The sequence below is a fragment of the Cannabis sativa genome, chromosome 7 (genome assembly GCF_029168945.1).
Source record: "Cannabis sativa cultivar Pink pepper isolate KNU-18-1 chromosome 7, ASM2916894v1, whole genome shotgun sequence".
Lineage (NCBI taxonomy): Eukaryota > Viridiplantae > Streptophyta > Magnoliopsida > Rosales > Cannabaceae > Cannabis > Cannabis sativa.
In genome coordinates this window covers 20,769,971-20,795,787 of record NC_083607.1, presented here as the reverse complement: position 1 = coordinate 20,795,787, position 25,817 = coordinate 20,769,971, and the positions used below count along the sequence as shown (strand labels likewise).

Here is a 25,817-nt window from a genome sequence, read left to right as displayed (position 1 = left end):
CTTAATAATAATAAAGCTCATTGTTTAAAATGTATTTTCTTTATTATTCTAATAAATAAATCTCATTAAATTCTAAATTAAGAATTAAAATTCAAAAATAAGAATTTAATATAATATTTATAAAATTATACTTAGATGGTGATTGAAATAAAATTAATTATTTCCATCTTAGTAATAATCTTAAATATAAATATTAAGGAAATTAATTTAAGTTGAATTAAATAAATAATTAGCAACTTAAAAATTTCCTTTGAGAATATATTTATTGAGTTCGAAAATTTAAAGTATATAAAAGAAATATACTATTTTCGAAAATAATAAAAATAGAAAAGAAATACTTCAATTTCTAGATTTTCTTTTGACAAGTTAATTCAATTTCTAATAATATATATATTTTAAATTAATCAATTAAATGAAAAAAATCATTGATTGTAGTTGGTCTGATAACTCTAAGATTTAGAGTTATTCTCATATCTTTAAGCTTGAATTTAATGTGAAATGTAGAGCAATTAATGTCTATACTATGTAATTGTGTTTAGTTTGTTGTGTCTTTGTAATAAATGGAAGTGTGTGTGTTAGTAAGTGTTAGATGGACTTATGTTGTTGTTTTTATGTGTTTTAAGCAGAAAAAAAATACAAGAATAGGTATTTGGAAATGTTTGGGACAAGGAGAAAAATGAGCAGAAAAATGATTATTGCTGACTGGCATTGCTATAGCAATCATCGCGTAGCAATTTGTCAGCCCAGTAAGTTTATTTTGGTAGATAGTCCAGCTGGCTTTAACGAAAAGAAAAACGAGCTGAGGTGGCGGAATTTGGCTATTGACTCAACAAACATGTGGAAAATGAAGGACAAGTGGGTGATGATTGGGATTTCCAATTAGGGTAAACTTTGGTACCCTAATTGGGGGGCAAAAAGAAAAAGAGGAGGTCATTAGAAGAGTGGCTGGCTGCACTTTGAATGAAGAGTACGAAAATTACAGCAGCAAAAAGGATAGAAAAAGTACAGAGAAAGAGAGTACAAAGAAGAAGAAGATTGAGAAGAAGGAGAAGAAGACAACTATCAAAGAAAGGATTTGAGCTCACCACTCATTTCTCTTGCTCTCCACTTCGTTTTGTATCATTTTCTTCTCCTTAAGCTTCTCTTTAACTTCATGAACAATACATTTTCTGGTTTTGAGTTTTTAATTTCAGTTATGAACTAAACTTTTTGAGATTTGGGTGGTTATAAACCCTTGTATGGACTAGTGTTTTGACTTTGCAATGATGAAGTAATCTTGTCTTTGTTCAATTAGATGTGATGAAAAGTTGAATGAATGTTAATTTTTTGCCATTTTTAACATTTAGCAAGCTAGATCCTACTTGGAAAAGTAAGACCTAGTTGAACTCCTCTAATTGATGCATGATTTTTACCTTTTCTTTTAGGTATTAATTAGTAGTGAAATAGGAATATTTTGCTACCATGTATAACTAAGGATTTGATGCTTTATTGGGCTATTTGTGATCTAAACTGATGTAGGAATGCATTGTGAGATTATGAATGGTTATTTGCAAGTTTTGGAAAAAGCTTGCTGGTTTTTGTTGAAATTTGTTAACTTTGCCAGGATTGCTGAGTCATTGCTGGGTCATTGCTGTATCAACTGGGACATACAAGTGGAAATTAATCACCCAAGTCTATTTTCCTAATCTGAAATTACCACCATTTTAATCACTTTTAGTTTCTTATTCTTAGTTTATTTAGTTTAAAAAATTAGTTCTCAAGTTTAGATTCAAGGCTATAAATTTTTCTCGTGAATTAATGTGTGACTTTATTTTATTTTTATTTGAAATTCTTGGAATTACTTTTAGTTGATTTAACATTATTTAGTAAAAAGTCCCTGTGGAGACGAACTTTGATTACTTATCATTGTATTACTTGTTTGTGATTGTGTACACTTGCGCAATTATAAAGCAATATAATTTTCACAACAAGTTTTTGGCGCCGTTGCCGGGGACTTTAAGTTCTAAATTTTGTTTTATCAACTAATTGACATTCTAAGAATTTTTGTGCTTTTAATCTTGCTGGTTTGTCTTTGAAATCTCAGGTATCTATAGTGTATGAAGCAACAAGAGGACTTTGAACTTGCTCCTATTGACCCCGAGATTGAACGCACATTCCGAAGAAGAAGAAGGGTTCAAAAGGCTAAGGGCCGAGACATCATGGCTGAAAATTTTGATGACGATGGGGTTGCTCAACAAATTGTTAATCCCATCATATTGGCAGATGATCGAGCAAGGGCTATAAGGGAGTATGCAGCCCCCATGTTTAATGAGCTCAATCCAGGCATTGTGAGGCCTGAAATACAAGCATCGCAGTTTGAGCTCAAGCCAGTGATGTTTCAAATGCTCCAAACCGTGGGGCAATTCAGCGGGATGCCAACTGAAGATCCTCACCTCCATCTCCGTTCATTTTTGGAGGTGAGTGATTCTTTCAAGATCCAAGGAGTGAGTGAAGAGGTGTTAAGGTTGAAGCTATTCCCATTCTCACTACGAGACCGAGCTAGATCATGGCTCAACACTTTGCCTCCTGATTCTGTGACCAATTGGAATGACCTTGCTGAGAAGTTTCTGAGGAAATACTTTCCTCCTACTAGAAATGCAAAATTCAGAAGTGAGATCATGTCTTTTCAGCAACTTGAAGATGAGTCCACAAGTGATGCGTGGGAGAGGTTTAAGGAACTTTTGCGAAAGTGTCCACATCATGGCATTCCACATTGTATTCAGATGGAGACTTTTTATAATGGCTTGAATGCAGCTTCTCGAATGGTGTTAGATGCATCGGCCAATGGTGCTATTTTGTCGAAGTCTTACAATGAAGCATTTGAGATTTTGGAGACCATTGCAAGTAACAACTACCAATGGTCCAACACTAGAGCTCCAACAAGTAGAAAAGTGGCGGGAGTCCTTGAGGTGGATGCAATAACAGCTTTGACAGCTCAAATGGCTTCCATGACGAATGTTTTGAAGAATTTGAGTATTGGGAACGCTAAAAATATTCAACCAGCTGCTGCCATTCAAAGTGATGAAGTCTCATGTGTGTTTTGTGGAGAAGGGCATGTGTTTGAGAAGTGTCCATCTAATCCGGAGTCCGTTTGTTACATGGGAAATCAGAATTTTAACAGAAACAATGGGGCATTCTCAAACTCTTACAATCAATCTTGGAAGAATCATCCTAACTTGTCTTGGGGGGGTCAAGGAGCAAGCTCAAGCACCGCACCAGCCCAAGGGAGACAAGCATATCCACCGGGTTTTTCACAACAACCCCGACATTCACAACATGCTCAAAATTCCCAACCAAGTTCTTTGGAGAGTCTAATGCGGGATTATATGGCCAAAAATGATGCGGTGATACAAAGTCAAGCTGCCTCTCTTCGAAACTTAGAGTTGCAACTTGGACATTTGGCCAATGAATTAAAAGCTAGGCCGCAAGGTTCTTTGCCTAGCGACACGGAAAATCCAAGGAGGGATGGGAAGGAACAATGCAAATCCATTCACTTGAGGAGTGGCAAGCATCTGAAAAATTCCGAGGAGGAAATAAAGGGTAGTGGGGAGCCCACTTCAATCCAAAACGACGAAAAATTGAGTAAAAAAAACTGCCCAGGAAATTCTGATACCAGACCAGTTGATACAGCATCGGGTCAGCAACCTGACAGTCAGCAATCCGCACCAGTATGTTCTAATACTAAACCACCCCTTCCATTTCCTCAAAGATTTCGGAAACAGCAGCAAGATGGACAATTTAGGAAGTTTTTGGATGTGTTGAAACAACTCCATATCAATATTCCCTTGGTAGAAGCGCTAGAGCAAATGCCAAATTATGTCAAGTTCTTAAAAGATATTTTGACAAAGAAAAGGAGGCTTGGCGAGTTTGAAACGGTCGCTTTGACCGAGAGCTGTAGCGCTATGTTGAAGAATAAAATTCCACCTAAATTGAAAGATCCGGGCAGCTTTACAATTCCAATTTCTATTGGGGGACGGGATGTTGGAAGAGCTCTTTGTGATTTGGGAGCTAGTATTAATCTCATGCCCATGTCTATTTTCAAGAAGTTGGGAATTGGAGAAGCAAGGCCAACCACCGTCACTTTGCAACTAGCGGATCGTTCCATGGCTCATCCGGATGGAAAAATTGAAGATGTTTTGGTACAAGTAGATAAGTTCATCTTTCCGGCGGACTTCATTATTCTTGACTATGAGGAAGATAGGGAAGTTCCAATCATTTTAGGGAGGCCATTTCTTGCCACGGGAAGGACTTTGATAGATGTTGAAAAAGGAGAGCTCACCATGAGAGCTCAAGATGAGCAAGCCACATTCAAGGTTTTCCATCCCATACGTGCCCCAGATGCAATAGGAGAATGCTTAGCAATTGGAGATATGGATCCTAACATGGTTGAGGAGTCCAAATTCAAAGTTAGTAAGAAGGTGAGAAAGAAGATTCTCCTTAAAGAAATTGCTAAGGATCACGAGGCACAAGAAAGCAAAGACAAAGCATCATTTGACTCTAAAAAACCACCCAAAAAGAAGAGAAAGAAAAAGAAGCTTAGTAGAAAATTTCGGTCTCAAAAGTTTGAAGTTGGGCAACAAGTGATTTTTTCCAACTCTTTAACGAAGGCTACTCATGGACGACTAGATTCAAGGTGTGATGGATCTTTCTTGGTGGTGAGAGTATACCCCGATGGGGTGGTGGAACTTCGTGATGCACTTTCAAGAAGAAAATTCTTAGTGAAAGGCCAAGGAGTGAAGTTTGGGGGTGGAGAGGTCAACCGAGAAAAGACCTCTATCTCTTTGAAGGATGTTTGAGACTTGTAATTTGGGGGTGCCAAAAGAAAAAGAAAAAAAAAAGATTGAATTGAAAAAAAAAATGAAAAATTTGGAAAAAAGAATGAAAAGAAAAAAAAAATCAATGAAGGCACCCCTTGAAAAAAAAAAAAAAAAAAAAAAGCAAGAAGAAAAGTTAAAAAAAAAAAAAAGAAAAAAAAATATATATTATATAATTAGTAAATAATTGTCATGGTGAAATTGAGAAATTATTTTCTTTCAATGTGCAGGAAATCAAGTGAAGAAGGTTGTGGAAGTGAAGAAATTTCAAATTGGGCAAAGAAATTAAGTTTGGAGTGGAAAAGTTGTGCCCAGTTGCTATAGCAATGGTTCAGCAATTCTATTTGGCAGCAACAGTGTTCTGATATCAGGGTTTAGAAAAGGAGTATTGGTCTAAAAAAAATTGGAACAGAGCACATGATTGGAAGTTTGTTGAATGAAGCAATCATTGGGTACAAAGTTTGTGTTCAGTCCAATCATTTGGGTTGTTGTACTTAAGTTGATTATCATGTACCCAAAAATGTCAACCTCATATAAACAAGGACAATACATACAAATTGAGTTAATATGTTTATGGGGCTTCAATTTGTAGTCAACTGGGCCCCATTATGTTGTTGACTTCAGCCCATTTCCTCAATGATTAGCCCATTAGCTTTCAACCCTACACTACTATCATCATCATCATCATCTTCACTTCCCTCTTCCCAGCCGACTGCCACTCACAAAGACAATATGAACCCAGAAATCACCCCTACACGAACCACTGCCCAGTCGACCCTCACTCAATCCAATCGCACCCTTCGCCAGGTCAACCCGAAGCCTTCTTCACCCAACTCGCACCTCACCATTCACCCACCAAGTTCGAACTCACCACCTTCGAAAATCACCATCTCCATCACCCATGCGAACCAACTTCAATCAACCATGTCCCCTTCGCTCTTCACTCAGCCCATCTCACTGTTCACCTTCACTTCATTTCAAACACAAGCAGCTGCCATTACGACCACCATTGTAGTTCATTTTTGCTAGTGAAATGCAGAGGAAGTCAAAGCTGCCACAAAAAGCATTGTCAAGAGTGATTGGGTAAAAAAAATTCTCTTTTTTCTTAATTGAATCACATTATGGCTGCTGAGTAGTGGATAATGTGTGGGAAAGATTTAAATTGGGTACATTAATAATTTGAAATTAGTGGTGGGACTTCTAAATTTTTAGTGTGATATTAGAATAATGGTGTGGTTCTTTGTCGTGGCTGTTTGTGATGGTAGTTATTAGTGTAAATGCTTGGAATTTTGAGTTGGTGAAGTGGGGAAAGTGTTGAGTCTTGGATATATGGGATTGTGAATAACTTATACAGGGAAAATTTACCATGGCGAATTGATTCGTGGAATGTGTGTAATGTCTTAAATCTGATTTGGTGAAGAGAGCAAGAATTTTATTGTGAATGCTGTGAAAGTGAATTGGTGCGATTGGGTCAGATTGGGGGATTTTTTTTAGCAAGATTGAAGTAATGCTAGAGTAGTGTATTGTTGGAATTAGGGGTGTGGTGCTGGACAGTTGTAAAGAAGACAAAGAAGAGAGGGAATTTGTTGTGTTGGGGTAGTTCAAAAAAAAAAAAAAAAAAAAAAAAAAAGAAAAATGCCTAACATTCAAGAGGTGACGCCACGATTTGATCTGAAGTTCCCGGACTTCCCTTAGCACGTTCTAGACCCGTGGGCTAGGCCATCAGCTTCGAATCCGGAGGAGCCCCACGAGGACTCCGAGTAGAGGGAGTTTTCTAATACCTAAACTAATTTCTATTTTTCTGTTGTGTGCCATTTTTAGTTTGTATTGTGCTAAATGTGTGTTGTCTTTTGTGTTTGGAACTTTTATTTTATGTTGTTTATGTGGTTGTTAGTTTGACATTGAGAGATTTTTGAGTTTTTCTGTGGCCTAGTGTTCTACTCGATGATGATACTTTCCGCTCATTCCATTATTGTTGCTGCCTAATTTTATTTGTTGCCTTGTCATGCTACATTGTTGGATATTATGGATGTTTCCCTTAGTCTCTCCTCACTAGTTTATACTTGTATTTATTCCACCATGCTTTGCCTTTCTCATACGATTATTTCACATGTAATTTTAGCATCTAGAATTGGTTAGTGCATCTCCTTGAAGCGAAATCCTAGTTAGATTTGTCCCTTAGAAATGATTTAGGCCTTCCTTGGACGTTTGAGCCTTTCTAACCCTCCCTATCAATCAACTTTTCCCTAGTCACCCAAGTTTGAGCCGTTAGCCTCGTTTTGTTGTGCAACCCAATCACACATATCACATCCATCCTAAATTGCATTTACCACATATGTCCTAACTTAATTGCTCACTTGTCAAGAGCCAAGTTTCACGTGAGTTTGGGGTGAGTGCGGTGAGTGTCATTTGTGGCGAGCTAATTCAAGATTATACTTTTAGCCACATTGGGGACAATGTTGGGTTGTAAGTTTGGGGTGGGGGAATTAGCTCACAAGGTATATTAGTATGCATTTTTAATTAAATTTCTCTTGCTATGTATAAGTATAATATAGTACTAAATTCCTTTCTAACATATAAAAAAAAAAAATAAAAATCAGCAAAGAAAAAAAGAAGATAAGAAAAAAAAATACATATATATATATATTCTTGCAACTAAGTTTGGGGTGTTCCACCCATTTGAATTTTTTTTTTTTTTTTAAAAAAAAAAAAAAAAAAGAATAAACATAGCAAGAGAAGTCAATTTTAATATCAAGTACTTGTGAGTATAATGAATTAGGGAAGTGAGTCAAAAGAAAAAAATCATGGAAGAGGCTCGGTTTTTGACAAGTGAAGTGGTTAGGTGTTGAGCTAGCTAAAATACATCCTTTACCATACCCTAACCCAAGCCTAACATTACAAGCCTAATAAAGTCCTATTGATCAAGGGGATAAGTTTAGACTACATTAGTGGAGAGGAGTGCACTAATCCAACTTATGGAGCTGAAATGAATGAAAAAAAAAAAAAAAAGTTTAAGGTAGTTGGAGAGAAGTTCAAAATTTAGGTGGGATATGCTTGTATAAATTGTTGATTAGGTGACTTTTGGGAAACATTAATGTTATCCAATGACAAAAACTTTAAAGGGGCAGCATATAAAGTTACGGCAAGCAATTTCCTATTCTATTTAATTCCATTTTTTCTGAGAGCATCAATGTTCGCTAGGCCAACTTGAATTTCTATGAAATCTCTCATTTGTCTTGTATGTTGAGTCTTTGTGTAAAAATTTGTTGTTGTGTTTTATTTTGTTTAGTTTGTATTGTCATTGCTCGAGGATGAGCAAGATTTTAAGTTTGGGGTGTTGATAACTCTAAGATTTAGAGTTATTCTCATATCTTTAAGCTTGAATTTAATGTGAAATGTAGAGCAATTAATGTCTATACTATGTAATTGTGTTTAGTTTGTTGTGTCTTTGTAATAAATGGAAGTGTGTGTGTTAGTAAGTGTTAGATGGACTTATGTTGTTGTTTTTATGTGTTTTAAGCAGAAAAAAAATACAAGAATAGGTATTTGGAAATGTTTGGGACAAGGAGAAAAATGAGCAGAAAAATGATTATTGCTGACTGGCATTGCTATAGCAATCATCGCGTAGCAATTTGTCAGCCCAGTAAGTTTATTTTGGTAGATAGTCCAGCTGGCTTTAACGAAAAGAAAAACGAGCTGAGGTGGCGGAATTTGGCTATTGACTCAACAAACATGTGGAAAATGAAGGACAAGTGGGTGATGATTGGGATTTCCAATTAGGGTAAACTTTGGTACCCTAATTGGGGGGCAAAAAGAAAAAGAGGAGGTCATTAGAAGAGTGGCTGGCTGCACTTTGAATGAAGAGTACGAAAATTACAGCAGCAAAAAGGATAGAAAAAGTACAGAGAAAGAGAGTACAAAGAAGAAGAAGATTGAGAAGAAGGAGAAGAAGACAACTATCAAAGAAAGGATTTGAGCTCACCACTCATTTCTCTTGCTCTCCACTTCGTTTTGTATCATTTTCTTCTCCTTAAGCTTCTCTTTAACTTCATGAACAATACATTTTCTGGTTTTGAGTTTTTAATTTCAGTTATGAACTAAACTTTTTGAGATTTGGGTGGTTATAAACCCTTGTATGGACTAGTGTTTTGACTTTGCAATGATGAAGTAATCTTGTCTTTGTTCAATTAGATGTGATGAAAAGTTGAATGAATGTTAATTTTTGGCCATTTTTAACATTTAGCAAGCTAGATCCTACTTGGAAAAGTAAGACCTAGTTGAACTCCTCTAATTGATGCATGATTTTTACCTTTTCTTTTAGGTATTAATTAGTAGTGAAATAGGAATATTTTGCTACCATGTATAACTAAGGATTTGATGCTTTATTGGGCTATTTGTGATCTAAACTGATGTAGGAATGCATTGTGAGATTATGAATGGTTATTTGCAAGTTTTGGAAAAAGCTTGCTGGTTTTTGTTGAAATTTGTTAACTTTGCCAGGATTGCTGAGTCATTGCTGGGTCATTGCTGTATCAACTGGGACATACAAGTGGAAATTAATCACCCAAGTCTATTTTCCTAATCTGAAATTACCACCATTTTAATCACTTTTAGTTTCTTATTCTTAGTTTATTTAGTTTAAAAAAATTAGTTCTCAAGTTTAGATTCAAGGCTATAAATTTTTCTCGTGAATTAATGTGTGACTTTATTTTATTTTTATTTGAAATTCTTGGAATTACTTTTAGTTGATTTAACATTATTTAGTAAAAAGTCCCTGTGGAGACGAACTTTGATTACTTATCATTGTATTACTTGTTTGTGATTGTGTACACTTGCGCAATTATAAAGCAATATAATTTTCACAACAAGTTTTTCTTTTGACAAGTTAATTCAATTTCTAATAATATATATATTTTAAATTAATCAATTAAATGAAAAAAATCATTGATTGTAGTTGGTCCAAGAATTAATTAAAATAAATAATTAATTTACAACTCAATCTATTTTTCAAAAAAAAATCCGAAAATATTGCATAATTAAAATGAAAATTTCGAAATTGATTAATAAAATAAAGAAATATATATTGAAAATTATTTAAATTTAAGTTGAAAAATTAAATTTCAACCTAAAAATAATTTTCTATTTAATTAAGTGTCATGAAAAATCAATAAATATTTAAGTATCATGATGAAAATCAACTTAGATATTTAGATTCTTCAAGTTAATTAAATGTATTAAATTCAAGAAGTAATAATTAAGTGTAGAGAAGGCTTAATTATTAATTTCTATTTAATACTAGGAAAAATATACTTAATAAAATTGTAACAAAATTAATTAATTAAATAATTAATTTCACAAAGTATAATTTTCCTATTTAAATATTAGAAATAATAAGTAGTCTAGAAATTACTATCTAGAAGATATCTTATTTGACTAAGTATCTTTTCAAAATTTGAAAAATATCTAATTTAAGTTAGATAGAGAAAATCTAAAACTTAAATAATTTCAAATTTAGATTTAATTAAATATCAAAAATTAAGTTGTAACCACTTAATTTGAAGATATCTTTTTAAAGTTAATATTTGAAAATATATTAACCAAAAAAAATATCTAAGATATTCCATTTTAAGTTAATATTTGAAAAGATATTAACTTAAAAAATATCTTAAGAATCTTTAATACCTAATGCCTAGGATTCCTCAACTTGATTTAAAATTTAAATCAAATATTCAAATTTAAGTTAGATAAGAAAAATCAGTTGATACAACTAATTTATAACTTAAATAGGAATATTTAATTAAATAAGCTCCAGAAAGAATCTTAGTTAGTTAAAATTCTATATTTAATTAAATACAAGAAAAATACAAATAGTTTGTCTAGAAATATTATCTAAAACTAAAAGTGTTTTTCTTAAAATTAACTTTAAAATATTAAAATGAAAAATAAATTTTCATATATTTTAAAAGTTAATTATGTTGCTAATTCAATTTTATTAGGTCAAACTAATATAATTAACCTAGTACAGTTATTTAAATCAGGCAAATGGGCCTTCACAATTGGGGTAGTTCATGTGAGGGGGTGCTGGGTTCAGTATGTCGTACTGTAACACCCTAACTATTTTAGGCGTATTACGTGATTTTTAAACGTACTGTGCAGCTCGTTGCTAATCAACGAGGTTTATGGAAAAACGTGATTAATTAAAAATTTTGCTTTTTCATTAACTTATAAACCATTTTACAAAAGTCTCGGGATCCCGATTTATAAAAATATTTACAAACGTTTTAACTGTTCAACTTTTACATCAAAATGAAAGTCGTCTAACGACAGTTACAAAAATCTCGGCCTCGTCCCGAGGATCGTACGCTCCAGGCCTAACCGCCCTGACATGTACAATCTCAAATGCTCGGTCACGGTCCATCAGCTACAGCCTTGCCTTTACCTACACATGAACGTAAACTGTGAGTCGACAGACTCAGTAAGAAAAGCATACTAATATCATACATAAAACTGACTGCCGTGTCCAACACGATACTGAGTCCCGCTATCGCCATGTCCAACATGGTGCCGAGCACTACTGCCATGTCCAACATGGTACTGAGTTTTGAACGTTCAGGGGACGGTACTATTGACAAGTATCCTCCTGATCGGTCGAACCGGTCATACTCGAGCTTTGGTCATACTCCGGCTGTACCGACGGGATAGGTCAATAGCACCGAACCACCAACCAAGTGTCGGCTGATCGGTCGAGCCGGTCGTACTCCGTCTTGGTCATACTCCGGCTGTACCGACGTGACAGGGTTGGATGGTTCGAAGCCTAAATACATATCGAATGTAATCTAGCAGGCTTCCTACATGCACGCTAAACATGTAATCTACATATGCATCTTGTTATACTAATCTTACACGGATTCCGATTTCGGGTGTGCTTGGTCAACCCGACCGGAACCGAAGCCGAACGGCGGATTGCGGCTCCTAAACCATAAAAATCACAACGCTATAAGTGACACGCTAAATCACTTCCCGGGGACTAAAACTTGAAACTAAAAGTTTCCCTATCGATAAAAAGCATGGCAATACCCCTAAAAACCCAAAAACGAGGAAAACTAGGGTTCGAAAAATCCCCCAACCGTGACCAGGTTGCCCAACCGGAATTCCGGTTAGAAATTCGAACCCCCATCCGGAATTCGGATGCTCAACCGAATTCCGGTTCCTCGCGAGCGACAACATCAAAAATTCATAACTTGCACAATTCAACCCCAAATCACATGAAACCTTCCGGACACATTCTATACCTCCCCTAGAACATTTCTAAGGCAACAAAACCACCCAGATTGCACGAATTCAAAAACCACCATTAGAGCTCAAGCTTTGAGTTCTAAACTCAAACTTGAGCAAACCTAGCTAGCATGCAACCAAACCCATCAAAACCTACTTAGACAAGCTTAACTAAGCCTCTGAAAACAACCCAAAACATCAACAATAACACAGCAACAGAACACAACCATTTCATTCAAGAATTCACATATTTTACATAGAAAACCAAAGCTTAACTCAATCTAACATTCATGCTTCAAAACAACCTAAATAACCTCACATAAACATGCTTGAATCACACACAATAATCACAAAACACAGCAGCCAACAACATCCCAAAACAACATGCATTCATCCTCTTTTCATCAATTTTTTTCCAAGAAAACAAGTAAGAGATTAAAGCCAAGAATTACCTTAAAGAAAATACACTTTGATCTAGCAAAATCACTAGAAATCACCAACCAAAATCCCAGCTTTGAATCCCCCCAAGCTCAGCCGAAAGAGAGGAAAAGAGAGAGAGTTTCTATTTTTGAATTTCTAATTTTTTTGACTAAGTTTGGAAAATGAAGAAAACTAAAGAATAAAGCCATATAATACCATTTATTAAATCCTTTTTCAGCCAAAAACAATTAAATAAATAACCATTTAATTCCAATTAAAAGTCACTAAAAGACAAAACACTAATGGGGCAAAAAGACCATTTTGCCCCTCCACCATAAACCATGAAAATCATACTAAAGGGGGTATTTTTGGGACATTCTAAATTCCCGGCCATTCCCGACATTCCCAATGTCTAAAACCCGTCCCCAAAATACTAACATACTAAGCTGTGATTTCTACTGAGCCAAACGCCGCGTTCCAAAATACCGGACACCGGAAATGCGAAATATAAAAACTGCTGATGACATAATTATGCATATCTGAATTTCATAATTAACAATGATAAATTATTTAAATGGCTATAAATAATTTCCTGATTAACATAAATAACTACTAATTTCCAAATTAACTAAGCGGGCTTTACAACTATCCCCCCCTTAAAAGGATTTCGTCCCCGAAATCTAACCTGAATAACTCTGGATATTGAGCTCGCATATCTGACTCAAGCTCCCAGGTGGCTTCTTCCACCTTACTGTTTCTCCAGAGAACCTTGACCAACGCTATGGTCTTATTCCGAAGGACTTTATCCTTCCTATCCAGGATCTGCACTGGCTGTTCCTCATAAGACATGTCTGACTGAAGCTGAAGGCTCTCATAACTGAGTATATGAGAGGGGTCTGAAACGTATTTTCTCAACATTGAGACATGGAATACGTTGTGCACTGCTGATAAGGCTGGAGGCAATGCTAACCGATATGCCACTTGACCTATCTTCTCGAGAATCTCGAAAGGTCCTGTAAACCTAGGGCATAACTTGCCTCTTTTCCCGAAACGTTTAATCCCCTTCATCGGAGATACTCGCAAAAACACATGGTCCCCTACTCGGAACTCAACATCCCTACGTTTCGGACCGCGTAACTCTTACATGCACTCCGGGAGGCAAGCATTCTAGCTTTAATCCTCTCTATTGCCTCATTGGTCCGCTGAACTGACTCTGGACCTAGGTATTTCCTCTCCCCTGTCTCATCCCAGTGGATAGAGGATCTACATTTCCTACCGTACAACAGTTCATAGGGTGCCATCCCTATCGTACTCTGATAACGGTTGTTGTATGAAAACTCTATTAACGGTAGATATTTGCTCCATGAACCCTCAAAGTCCATAACACAGGCTCTCAACATATCCTCCAATATCTGAATTGTCCTTTCGGACTGACCATCTGTCTGAGGATGGAATGCTGTACTGAATTTTAGCTTCGTACCCATTGCCCGTTGCAAACTTTGCCAAAATTTGGAGGTGAATTTCGGATCCCTGTCCGAAACTATAGACTTCGGTACCCCGTGAAGTCTTACTATCTCCCTGACGTACAGTTCTGCCAACTGATCCACTGAAAATGTTGTTCTGACAGGCAGAAAATGAGCAGATTTCGTAAATCGGTCCACCACTACCCAGATGGAATCATACGTACCCGTGGTCCTAGGTAACCCGACCACAAAATCCATCGTAATATCCTCCCATTTCCATTCTGGTAGGGTTAGAGGCTGCAACAACCCTGCTGGTCTCTGATGTTCAGCGTTGATCTGCTGACAAGTGAGGCATCTCGATACGAATTCTACCAAATTCTTCTTCATACCGCTCCACCAGAAGTACGGTTTCAAATCTTGGTACATCTTGGTGGTGCCGGGATGTAGAGAATATGGAGTAGAATGAGCCTCCTCAAAGATCTCGTTCCTCAAGTCCACACTGTTCGGGACACAAACCCTGGCTTTATACAAAAGCACCCCACTATCTGACACTGAAAAGTCTTTGGCTTGACCAGCCAATACCTCGTCTCGGATCTTCACTAACTCCGGATCTGTCATCTGAGCAACCTTTATTCTTTCCAACAGATCAGATTGCAGCGTTAAGTTGTGAAGCTGACCTACCACAAACTCAATGCTGGATCTAACCATATCCTCTGCTGGGCGAGGTGAGATCTGAACCATACTAGCTACTTGCCCGGGACCCTTTCTGCTCAGGGCATCGGCCACTACATTGGCTTTCCCGGGATGGTAAAGGATCTCACAATCATAATCCTTCACTAGTTCCAACCAACGCCTTTGTCTCATGTTCAAATCTTTCTGAGTAAAGAAATACTTGAGACTTTTATGGTCGGTATAGATCTCGCACTTCTCCCCATACAAGTAATGCCGCCAAATCTTCAGTGCAAAAACCACTGCGGCCAATTCTAGATCATGAGTCGGGTATCGCTGTTCATAATCCTTTAACTGACGGGAGGCATAAGCGATAACCCGATCGGCCTGCATCAATACGCACCCCAAACCCTGTTTGGATGCGTCACAGTAGACTACAAACTTCTCCTCGTCCGAAGGCAAAGCTAGTACCGGAGCAGTAATCAATCTCTGTTTCAGCTCCTGAAAACTAGCTTCGCATTTATCTGTCCAGATAAATCGCTGATTCATCTTTGTAAGCTCGGTTAGGGGCATTGAAATTTTGGAGAACCCCTCCACGAACCTACGGTAGTACCCAGCTAATCCCAAGAAGCTTCTGATCTCTGTCACTGTCTTCGGTCTCGGCCAATCCCTGACGGATTCAATCTTCCCGGGATCCACCTTGATCCCATCTTTACTCACTATGTGCCCTAGGAAGGACACCTGAGACAACCAGAACTCACATTTCTTGAACTTGGCGTAGAGTCTATGTTCTCGAAGTCGTTGCAGTACCATCTGAAGATGTAACTCATGCTCCTCTTCTGATTGAGAGTACACGAGGATGTCGTCGATAAACACAATCACACAGGTATCGAGGAAATCCTTGAATACTCTATTCATCAGGTCCATGAATGCTGCAGGAGCATTGGTTAGTTCGAATGACATAACCAGAAACTCGTAGTGTCCATACCTAGTGCGGAAAGCCGTCTTTGGAATGTCCTCCTCTCGGATTCTCAACTGATGATAACCCGAACGGAGATCAATCTTAGAAAAGACCGTCTTCCCCTGAAGCTGATCGAACAAGTCATCGATCCTAGGTAGTGGATATTTATTCTTCACCGTCAGCTTGTTCAGCTCCCTGTAGTCGATGCACATCCTCATAGAACCATCCTTCTTCTTCACGAACAAAACCGGGGCTCCCCAAGGTGACACACTGGGCCGAATGAACCCTATGTCAAGCAACCCTTGGAGCTGAATCTTTAATTCCTTAAGTTCAGCTGGAGCCATCCTATACGGGGCTTTAGAAACCGGATCCACCCCTGGTGCCAAGTCAATCACGAAGTCAATCTCCCGATGAGGTGGTAACCCTGGAAGTTCTTCGGGAAAAACGTCCAAAAATTCCCGAACCACACTGATGTCCTCTGGCCGAATGGTGTCTGGCCGAGTGGTGTCCACCACCACGGCCAGAAACCCTAAGCACCCACCGTGCAATAATTCTCTTGCTGACATAGCCGAGATCACCGGGATCCGAGATCCCTGAACCGAACCCACAAACACGAACGGTTCTTCACTTTCCGGTTGGAAGACCACCATCTTCCTCTTACAGTCAATGCTCGCCGAATATTTAGATAGGAAATCCATTCCTAAAATAATATCGAATTCGACTAAGCTCATCTCTATCAGATCAGCGCTTAACTCTCTACCATCTATCCTGATCGGCATAGACCTAATCCACCTATTGGAGATAACCAATTCTCCGCTGTAACGGGGTTCCAAACCCCGATTCATATCTATCAAAGGGTCTACCCAACTTACTAAAGACTGCGGCCGCCACATAAGAGTGTGTAGCCCCGAGAATCAAACAAAGACTGAATAAAGCGAGTTGTTAATAAAAAGGCCGACTGTAACAACCGATGGGCCGGCATCCGCATCGGCTGCGTGATAGCGAACACCCCGGCCGGAGTGGGTATCGCCGGAGCTCTCGGTGCCTCCGGCCGAGCCGGGGACATTCCCTCTTGAAGTGCCGGGCATGCCACAATGAAAGCATCCCCGCCCTTGCACTCACCCCGATGGTGCCTCTTGCGGCTAGGGCACTCGGGATAGGAGAATCGGGTCTCATTACCACCGGGACGACTCCCTGCCGTTGCGGTTCCCCGAACCTCTTGTTCGACTCGAGCCGCCGAAGCGATGGGTGCCCTCTTCCTCTGATCAATGGCCGAACCACTACTCCCCCTGCTAAAGCCTGATGCAGGAGGGGTAGGAGCTCCGCCACTAACCGGAGTACTGGCTGATTCTGACATACACCCCACTGCGCCCTCAGCTCGCAGTGCCTTCTCCACCATCTGAGCATAGGTGGTGCTGTCGTCTGTGGTAATCATCAGGTCATGCCTGATCTTGGGATTCAACCCGTCCAGATACTTCTCCTTTCGCCGAAGTCGGTCGGCACAATTCCCGAGGCTAACCTCGCCAACCGGTCAAACTGAGTAGTATACTCAGTGACGCTCATGTTCTCCCGCTGGGTCAGGTGAACGAACTCTTTCCTCTTGGCGCTTCTGACCGCCTCATTATAGTATTTCGCGTTGAAGAGTTCTTGGAACCTCTCCCAAGTCATGGTGGTGACATCGTGAATCTGAGACACCATGTCCCACCATACCAGGGCATCCTCCTGGAACTGGAATGTGGCGCACACCACTCTGTCGTTACCGGTGACACCCATAAAGTTCAGAATTCTGGTGATCACCGTAAGCCACTGCTCGGCTTTCGACACATCCGGACCTCCCGGGAATACGGAGGTGCTTGCTTCGGAACCGCTCATACAACGGTTCCAATCTATGGGCCGCCACCACTATCTCGGCACAGGCGGCGAGGGCGGGTGCCACTTTGGAACTACGGCACCGGAACTGCGGGAGCACCTGGCTGTCTCAACCTACGGATCTCGAGGTCTTGTTCTTCGATCCGGGCTTGCATCTCCGCAAACCGCAACTCCCGGTCGGGACTCCCGGATCGAGTGGGGAGCACAGGCAACTGTGGCGGGTTCTCATCACCCCGGCCACGAGCCCTGCCTCGGGGACCTCTGCCTCGGCCCCGAGCAGGTGGGGGAAACTGAGCTCCCTGACCCTGATTCGACCCCACGGAGTTGCCCTGACTCCTGGTAGTCCGCCTGGCGTCCATCTAGTTAGAACCGCCTGCGAAACCAAGAGTTGGCATATCAGGTCGTATTCAAGGCGAGCTTACTAATGCCGCTTAATTTGGAAATTAGAAATGAAACATGCGCCTATTCTACTATCAGGCTACTAACATGCTTCCTAACAGGCTTTTCTTTTTCATAACTGAATAAAATAAACTACTAAAGCAATAAAGGCTTGCCGAACCGTGAACCGAGCTAACTCCGATGATGATTGTACATGTCGTGACGATCTTCGGAAGACAACACAGCGGCTCGATACCAAATTGTAACACCCTAACTATTTTAGGCGTATTACGTGATTTTTAAACGTACTGTGCAGCTCGTTGCTAATCAACGAGGTTTATGGAAAAACGTGATTAATTAAAAATTTTGCTTTTTCATTAACTTATAAACCATTTTACAAAAGTCTCGGGATCCCGATTTATAAAAATATTTACAAACGTTTTAACTGTTCAACTTTTACATCAAAATGAAAGTCGTCTAACGACAGTTACAAAAATCTCGGCCACTGTCGTCCCGAGGATCGTACGCTCCAGCCCAACCGCCACGACATGTACAATCTCAAATGCTCGGTCACGGTCCATCGGCTACGGCCTTGCCTTTACCTACACATGAACGTAAGCGCGGGTCGACGGACTCGGTAAGAAAAGCATACTAATATCATACATAAAACCGATCGCCGTGTCCAACACGATACCGAGTCCCGCTCTTGCCATGTCCAACATGGTGCCGAGCACTCTTGCCATGTCCAACATGGTGCCGAGTTTTGAACGTTCGGGGGACGGTACTATTGACAAGTATCCTCCCGATCGGTCGAACCGGTCATACTCCGTGCTTGGTCATACTCCGGCTGTCATGCCGACGGGATAGGTCAATAAGATCGAACCACCAACCAAGTGTCGGCTGATCGGTCGAGCCGGTCGTACTCATTCTTGGTCATACTCCGGCTGTACCGACGTGACAGGGTTGGATGGTTCGAAGCCTAAATACATATCTAATGTAATCTAGCAAAGCTTCCTACATGCACGCTAAACATGTAATCTACATATGCATCTTGTTATACTAATCTTACACGGATTCGATTTCGGGTGTGCTTGGTCAACCCGACCGGAACCGAAGCCGAACGGCGGACATCGGCTCCTAAACCATAAAAATCACAACGCTATAAGTGACACGCTAAATCACTTCCCGGGACTAAAACTTGAAACTAAAAGTTTCCCTATCGATAAAAAGCATGGCAATACCCCTAAAAACCCAAAAACGAGGAAAACTAGGGTTATGAAAAATCCCCCAACCGTGACATAGGTTGCCCAACCGAATTCCGGTTCGGGAAATTACGAACCCCCATCCGGATCGGATGCTCAACCGAATTCCGGTTCCTCGCGACGACAACATCAAAAATTCATAACTTGCACAATTCAACCCCAAATCACATGAAACCTTCCAGACCTGTTCTATACCTCCCCTAGAACATTTCTAAGGCAACAAAACCACCCAGATTGCACGAATTCAAAAACCACCATTAGAGCTCAAGCTTTGAGTTCTAAACTCAAACTTGAGCAAACCTAGCTAGCATGCAACCAAACCCATCAAAACCTACTTAGACAAGCTTAACTAAGCCTCTGAAAACAACCCAAAACATCAACAATAACACAGCAACAGAACACAACCATTTCATTCAAGAATTCACATATTTTACATAGAAAACCAAAGCTTAACTCAATCTAACATTCATGCTTCAAAACAACCTAAATAACCTCACATAAACATGCTTGAATCACACACAATAATCACAAAACACAGCAGCCAACAACATCCCAAAACAACATGCATTCATCCTCTTTTCATCAATTTTTTTCCAAGAAAACAAGTAAGAGATTAAAGCCAAGAATTACCTTAAAGAAAATACACTTTGATCTAGCAAAATCACTAGAAATCACCAACCAAAATCCCAGCTTTGAATCCCCCCAAGCTCAGCCGAAAGAGAGGAAAAGAGAGAGAGTTTCTATTTTTGAATTTCTAATTTTTTTGACTAAGTTTGGAAAATGAAGAAAACTAAAGAATAAAGCCATATAATACCATTTATTAAATCCTTTTTCAGCCAAAAACAATTAAATAAATAACCATTTAATTCCAATTAAAAGTCACTAAAAGACAAAACACTAATGGGGCAAAAAGACCATTTTGCCCCTCCACCATAAACCATGAAAATCATACTAAAGGGGGTATTTTTGGGACATTCTAAATTCCCGGCCATTCCCGACATTCCCAATGTCTAAAACCCGTCCCCAAAATACTAACATACTAAGCTGTGATTTCTACTGAGCCAAACGCCGCGTTCCAAAATACCGGACACCGGAAATGCGAAATATAAAAACTGCTGATGACATAATTATGCATATCTGAATTTCATAATTAACAATGATAAATTATTTAAATGGCTATAAATAATTTCCTGATTAACATAAATAACTGCTAATTTCCAAATTAACTAAGCGGGCTTTACACGTACCCACTTCTATGGCTCCCAACTCTCACACAAGGCCCAAAAGAGAGGAATTTAACCTTAAAATAAATAACTGTTATTAATTGAATAGGTCCAATAACTAAATGGACCTAAATAAAATCTATCATGGTGTGACATTTTATTTAGCAACAACCTATATGTATCTATATTAAAACAAAATAAACATATAGGCATACACAGATGAAAGAAGATTGTAAAATTTACCTGTTACAAATTATTAACTTGACCAAGGGAGCCATCAGATCATTAGATTTGGCAAAAGGTAACCATGGCTATTTGCAATCAAGTAATAATAGGTTTTGTAAAACTTACACACAAGTTTAAACCATATACTCCTGCAACAAGGTTAGCTGGATAGTTGGAAGTAGGATTTATTTAATTTTAAATAAATAATTTCGAAAAATAAATAATTAAAAAAAATTTAATTTTCGAAAAATAAAAAAAAATTTAAATTTCGGAAATAAAAATTTAAATTTCGAAATTTAAAAAAAATATTTAAAATTAAACCTACTATTTTGAAAAAATTAGGTTTCAACCAACCTAAATATCATTTCAAAATTTGCTAACTACTTTTAAAAATTAAATGTTATTTTAAAAATAAAAATTAGAAAAGATAAATGAAATATCTTTTCAGATTTTAAATTTAATTTAAATAAATAAAATAACAAAATTTAAAAGTTAGCAAAATATCTTACATCTATTTAAAATTACATGAATATAAATATCTTATTTTAAATTTAAATAAGGTCAAAATATCTAAAAAGATTTAATTTAAAAAAAATCTTAAAAGATAAGATATAATTAAAAATATCTTAAAAGATAAGATATCTTAAAAATATCTTAAAAGATTTTATAAATATCTTATAAAATCTGACCTTAAATTTAAAAAACAATATAATCAAATTTAAAAATAAGATAGATATTTAAGCAAGAAGATAGATACTATTTCTATTCAAATTCAAATTACACTAATATCTTGAATTAAATTTAAAAAATATTAAATTAATTCAAAATTATAATTAGAATTGAATTAGGAATAGTAATAGTATATATACAAAACTATACAAAAAAGCGGAAGTTAATTCCATGAAAAAATATGAAAAATTGAAGAAAAACAAAAAAATTCGAAACTGTACGGACAGATTTGCGATCGCAGGAAAATATCAGCACAGCCCCGATTTTTTTAAATCTTCAAAAAATCATAATTAATTCAAATAAAATCCAAATTAAGTTCTGTAAAAGGCTAACTTGCTTAATCTTTTCCATACTATCCAATAAAAATAATTCCAGAGATAAAATCGCAATTATTTTTCACGAAAATTTCACAAACATCAATCAATCATCAAATAACACTCAATACAACATGATACCATCCAAAAACAAACAAACAATCGTTTTAAAGTCCAAATTTCATGTAAGTAAATCAATTACCATGGCTCTGAGGCCAGTTGTTGGGAATTATTTTACCAGGATCTTAGATCTACTCACAAGTATGTTGTTTAAACATCCTAAATATGAATTTTCTAAAACGATAAAATAAACACATATAAAGTTAAGAAAACCTTACAATGATGCAGCAAAACTAATGTCTCCTTCCACTCAGATCTCTAACCCTTGATTCCTTTCTGTAGCAGAGTATAATCAAGATCTGAGCCCGAATGTCCTTCTTCTTCGAGTTTTGATCCTTCACAGTCTTCCAATCTATGATTGAGTTACTGCTTGCTGTGTGTGGGCACTCACTCTTTCACTAGGGTCACGAAAAAGATGAAGGGAAAAGAGAGAGAGGTATTTCGGCCAAGGTATAGAAAGTGGGAAGGCTCAGTTTTTCTGAAGAGAGAAATTTTTGTCAGAAAGCTAATGAAAAGCATGTTATGTGACTAAGCCATCACTTTCTATTTATAGGCAACTACTAGGTCTAGGTTTAGAATTATTTGGCATTAAAATAATGAAAATATTAATTTGAAAAAGCTATTTAAGTGGCCGGCCATATGGTGTTATTGCGCCTCACTTAATTTTGCAATTTTATCAAATTTTATCTCTATTTTCTCAAAAACGCCAATTTTCCAATTCTAACCTTTTAAATGCCAAAACTAATTATTTAATAACTAAAATAGATTATTAAATAATATTGTCATTTAATTTAATTATTAATTAGACATAAAAAGTCCATTAATAAATAAATAAACCTAGAAACTCTTTTCTTTACAATTTCACCCCTGAATAGTGAAAATTCATAAAATTAGACATAGTCTAACTTTAGAATTATAATTGATCAATCACGAATCAATTAATGAGTCTTACAAGCAGAATGTTCTCAACTAGAATGGGGACCATGGATCAATTAATGAGTCTTACAAGCTACCTGTAAATGGTGTTTAGTGATCTAATAATTAGTCAGTTAAACAAGAGCTCATCCATTTACTTCTATTTGCTAAGCTCGAAGGGAATCATCACTTAACTTCTATACATCAGTAGAAGCTATAGATTCCATATTTATGTTCAGCACTCCCACTCAATCATACTATCATGTTCTCGAAATATACGTATCACCCTGACCCGAAAGTAGGCTTAACTAATAAATCTAAGAACATGAATAGCACTCCTAAGTTGAGCCTAAGCATATCAGGATTTAGATTCTTTTAATCTTAAGATCAACTACTGATATTGACTTGGAAAGATATGTATAACGGTAAGTTTGTAATATCTTAATTTAGTTGCAATATCGGTCCAGTCCAATGTACACTCCATACATTCGAAACTAGTATACTTTACTAATGTCCTGGAAAGAACATAACACTTACTCCAAGTGTAAGTACACATCATCGCTGATTATCACATTATTGTAAATCCAATAACACTGATGAAACAGGGACCAAAACTTTTGATTCATATGATCACAATCACATTCCACTGTGTTGACGACACTGTAATTGTGAATAAACATATGATCTGTATTTAACTGATTTTGTGTGTATGAATGTAATAAACATATTAAACATATTAAACCATTAGCATGTAAAATTCATGCAAACATCAATCACTTCAAATTTCTTATATTGATAACTAATCAGATTGTAAAGAGTTTTATTTACGGCATAAAACCCAACAGTATCACCCAGACCAAAAGGTAGGCTTAACTAACAAATCAAAGAGCAAAAATAACACTCTTGAGATCGAACCTAACCATGTCAGGATTAAGATCATTTAATCTAGGAACAACTTGGAGATATTGAATTGAATTGATATTACGGTAAATTTATCATATCCAATCCAAATTCAATATCGGTCCCTTCCAATGCATACTCCTCCAACCCAAGCTTACTTTAACCAATGCCCTAGAAAGGACATAGCACTCATCCAAGGTGCAAGTAAACTACGTTGTAGATTATCATATAAGTTAAACCCTGTGTACTGATAAATCTAGGAATACATTCAATCACACAATCTTGTTTACTTTCCAGTGTGTTGACAACACAATAAATAAGAATATCATTGTGATAAGGGTTTGGATGAATTGATTAATCAAATAAGTAAATAAATGATCAGATGAACCAAATAACACATTAAACAAGTAATGAAATTAAATCTATTTCTTTATCAATAATTGAATAGAAAAGATTACATTAAAATAGAGCTTTATTTAGGGAACAAAGCCCAACACATTGCCCAATAGAAAGTCTCCCAAGGCAGGGACGAAGACATGGATCCCCGACTTGGCGAAACAAACAAAATGTAAGGACAATGGAAGAATTGGAAGAAGTGGAAATCGACCCAAATATTCTGGCCAGCAAACTCAAAATTTGTAAGGGTTTGTTGCTCGAAATAAAATTAGCTTTAATAAAATTTCTAAAAGAAAACCTAAACATTTTTTCCTGGTCACATGAGAATATGGTCGGTATTGACCCCACTGTGATGTCTCACGCCCTAAACATTGACCTAAACTTTCGTCCCATCCAGCAAAAGAGATGACTACTGGACAAAGAACATGTGCTAGCAGTGAAAGAAGAGGTAGAGAGACTGCGCGAGAACAAGTTCATCATTGAAGATTTCTAACCAGCTTGGGTGGCTAACCCCATACTAGTGCCCAAGCCAAACAAAAAATGGCGAGTATGTATTCAATTCAGTGACCACCACAAGGCGTGTCCCAAGGACTGTTTCCCGCTTTCAAGAATTGATCAGCTCGTGGATGCAACAACTGAACATGAAATCGTGAGCTTCATGGATGCCTATTCAGTGTATAATCAAATCACAATGCATCCACCAAACTAAGAACATACAAGTTTTTGAATAGATATGGATCTATATTGCTACAAAGTAATGTCGTTCGGTTTGAAGAATCCAGGAGCTACCTACCAGAGACTAGTAAACAAAATGTTTAAAGACCAGATCAGACAAAATATGGAGGAATATGTGGATGATATGCTCGTCAAATATAGGAAGGCTGGAGGCACATAGAGGATCTAGATGAATGCTTCAAAATCCTTAGAAAATACAGCATGAAACTCAATCCCTTAAATTGTTCCTTCGGGGTAAGCTCAGGTAAGTTTCTTGGTTTTATTGTCAATGTTAGGGGAATAGAGGCTAATGCTGAGAAAATACAAGCCCTCCTGAATATGAAATCGCCAACAAAGACAAAGGAAGTCCAAAGCTTGACTTGTTAAATAGCCGCACTCAACATATTCGTTTCAAAATCAACAGACAAGTGTGTTCCTTTCTTTAACATCCTTCGAGGTAACAAAAAGTTTGAATGGAAAGAGGAATGAGAGAACACTTTCTAAGAATTAAAAAGACAAATTCCCAAACCTCCTGTACCTTCAAAACACCTGGAAGAAGAAGAATTAGAAATATACTTGGCTGTCACTGAATATGCTGTAAGCACCATGATAATAAAAGAGGAAAACAACATCCAACATCCAGTCTATTATATCAACAAAAGACTCGTTGAAGCTAAAAGTTGATATCTTTTAATAGAAAAGCTCACTTACTACCTAATCTTAGCAACAAGGAAGTTAAGGCTCTATTTCCAAGCTCACCTTGTACGGGTGTACAACGACCAACCATTGCACCAAGTATTACAAAAGTCTGATGCTTCTGGGCGATTACATAAATGGGTTATAGAGTTGGGTCATTACAAAATAATCTTTTAACCTTGTAAAACTATTTAAGGACAGGCCTTGGCAGAATTTATAATTGAGTGCACAGGCAAAGAAGAAAGCAACAGAAGGGACAACCCGAAGCCGGTACAAGACTCCCTACAAGAAAAGAATTTAGACAGACCTACTTGGAAATCGCATATGGACGGATTAGCTACAGACCAACTTTCTGGTGCAGGAATTTCCCTTGACACACCTGGGGGCAACACCTGCACGGAGCAATCAAATTTGGGTTCAAGGCCTCTAACAATG

At 37.6% G+C, this 25,817-nt stretch overlaps 1 non-coding gene across 1 annotated transcript; it reads right to left on the bottom strand.

The window, feature by feature from the left end:
• Positions 1 to 2,639: 2,639 nt before the first annotated feature.
• Positions 2,640 to 2,746, bottom strand: LOC115698428 (small nucleolar RNA R71). The gene has a single exon (XR_004008175.2). It is a non-coding gene; the product is annotated as a small nucleolar RNA R71 (small nucleolar RNA).
• Positions 2,747 to 25,817: the final 23,071 nt, after the last annotated feature.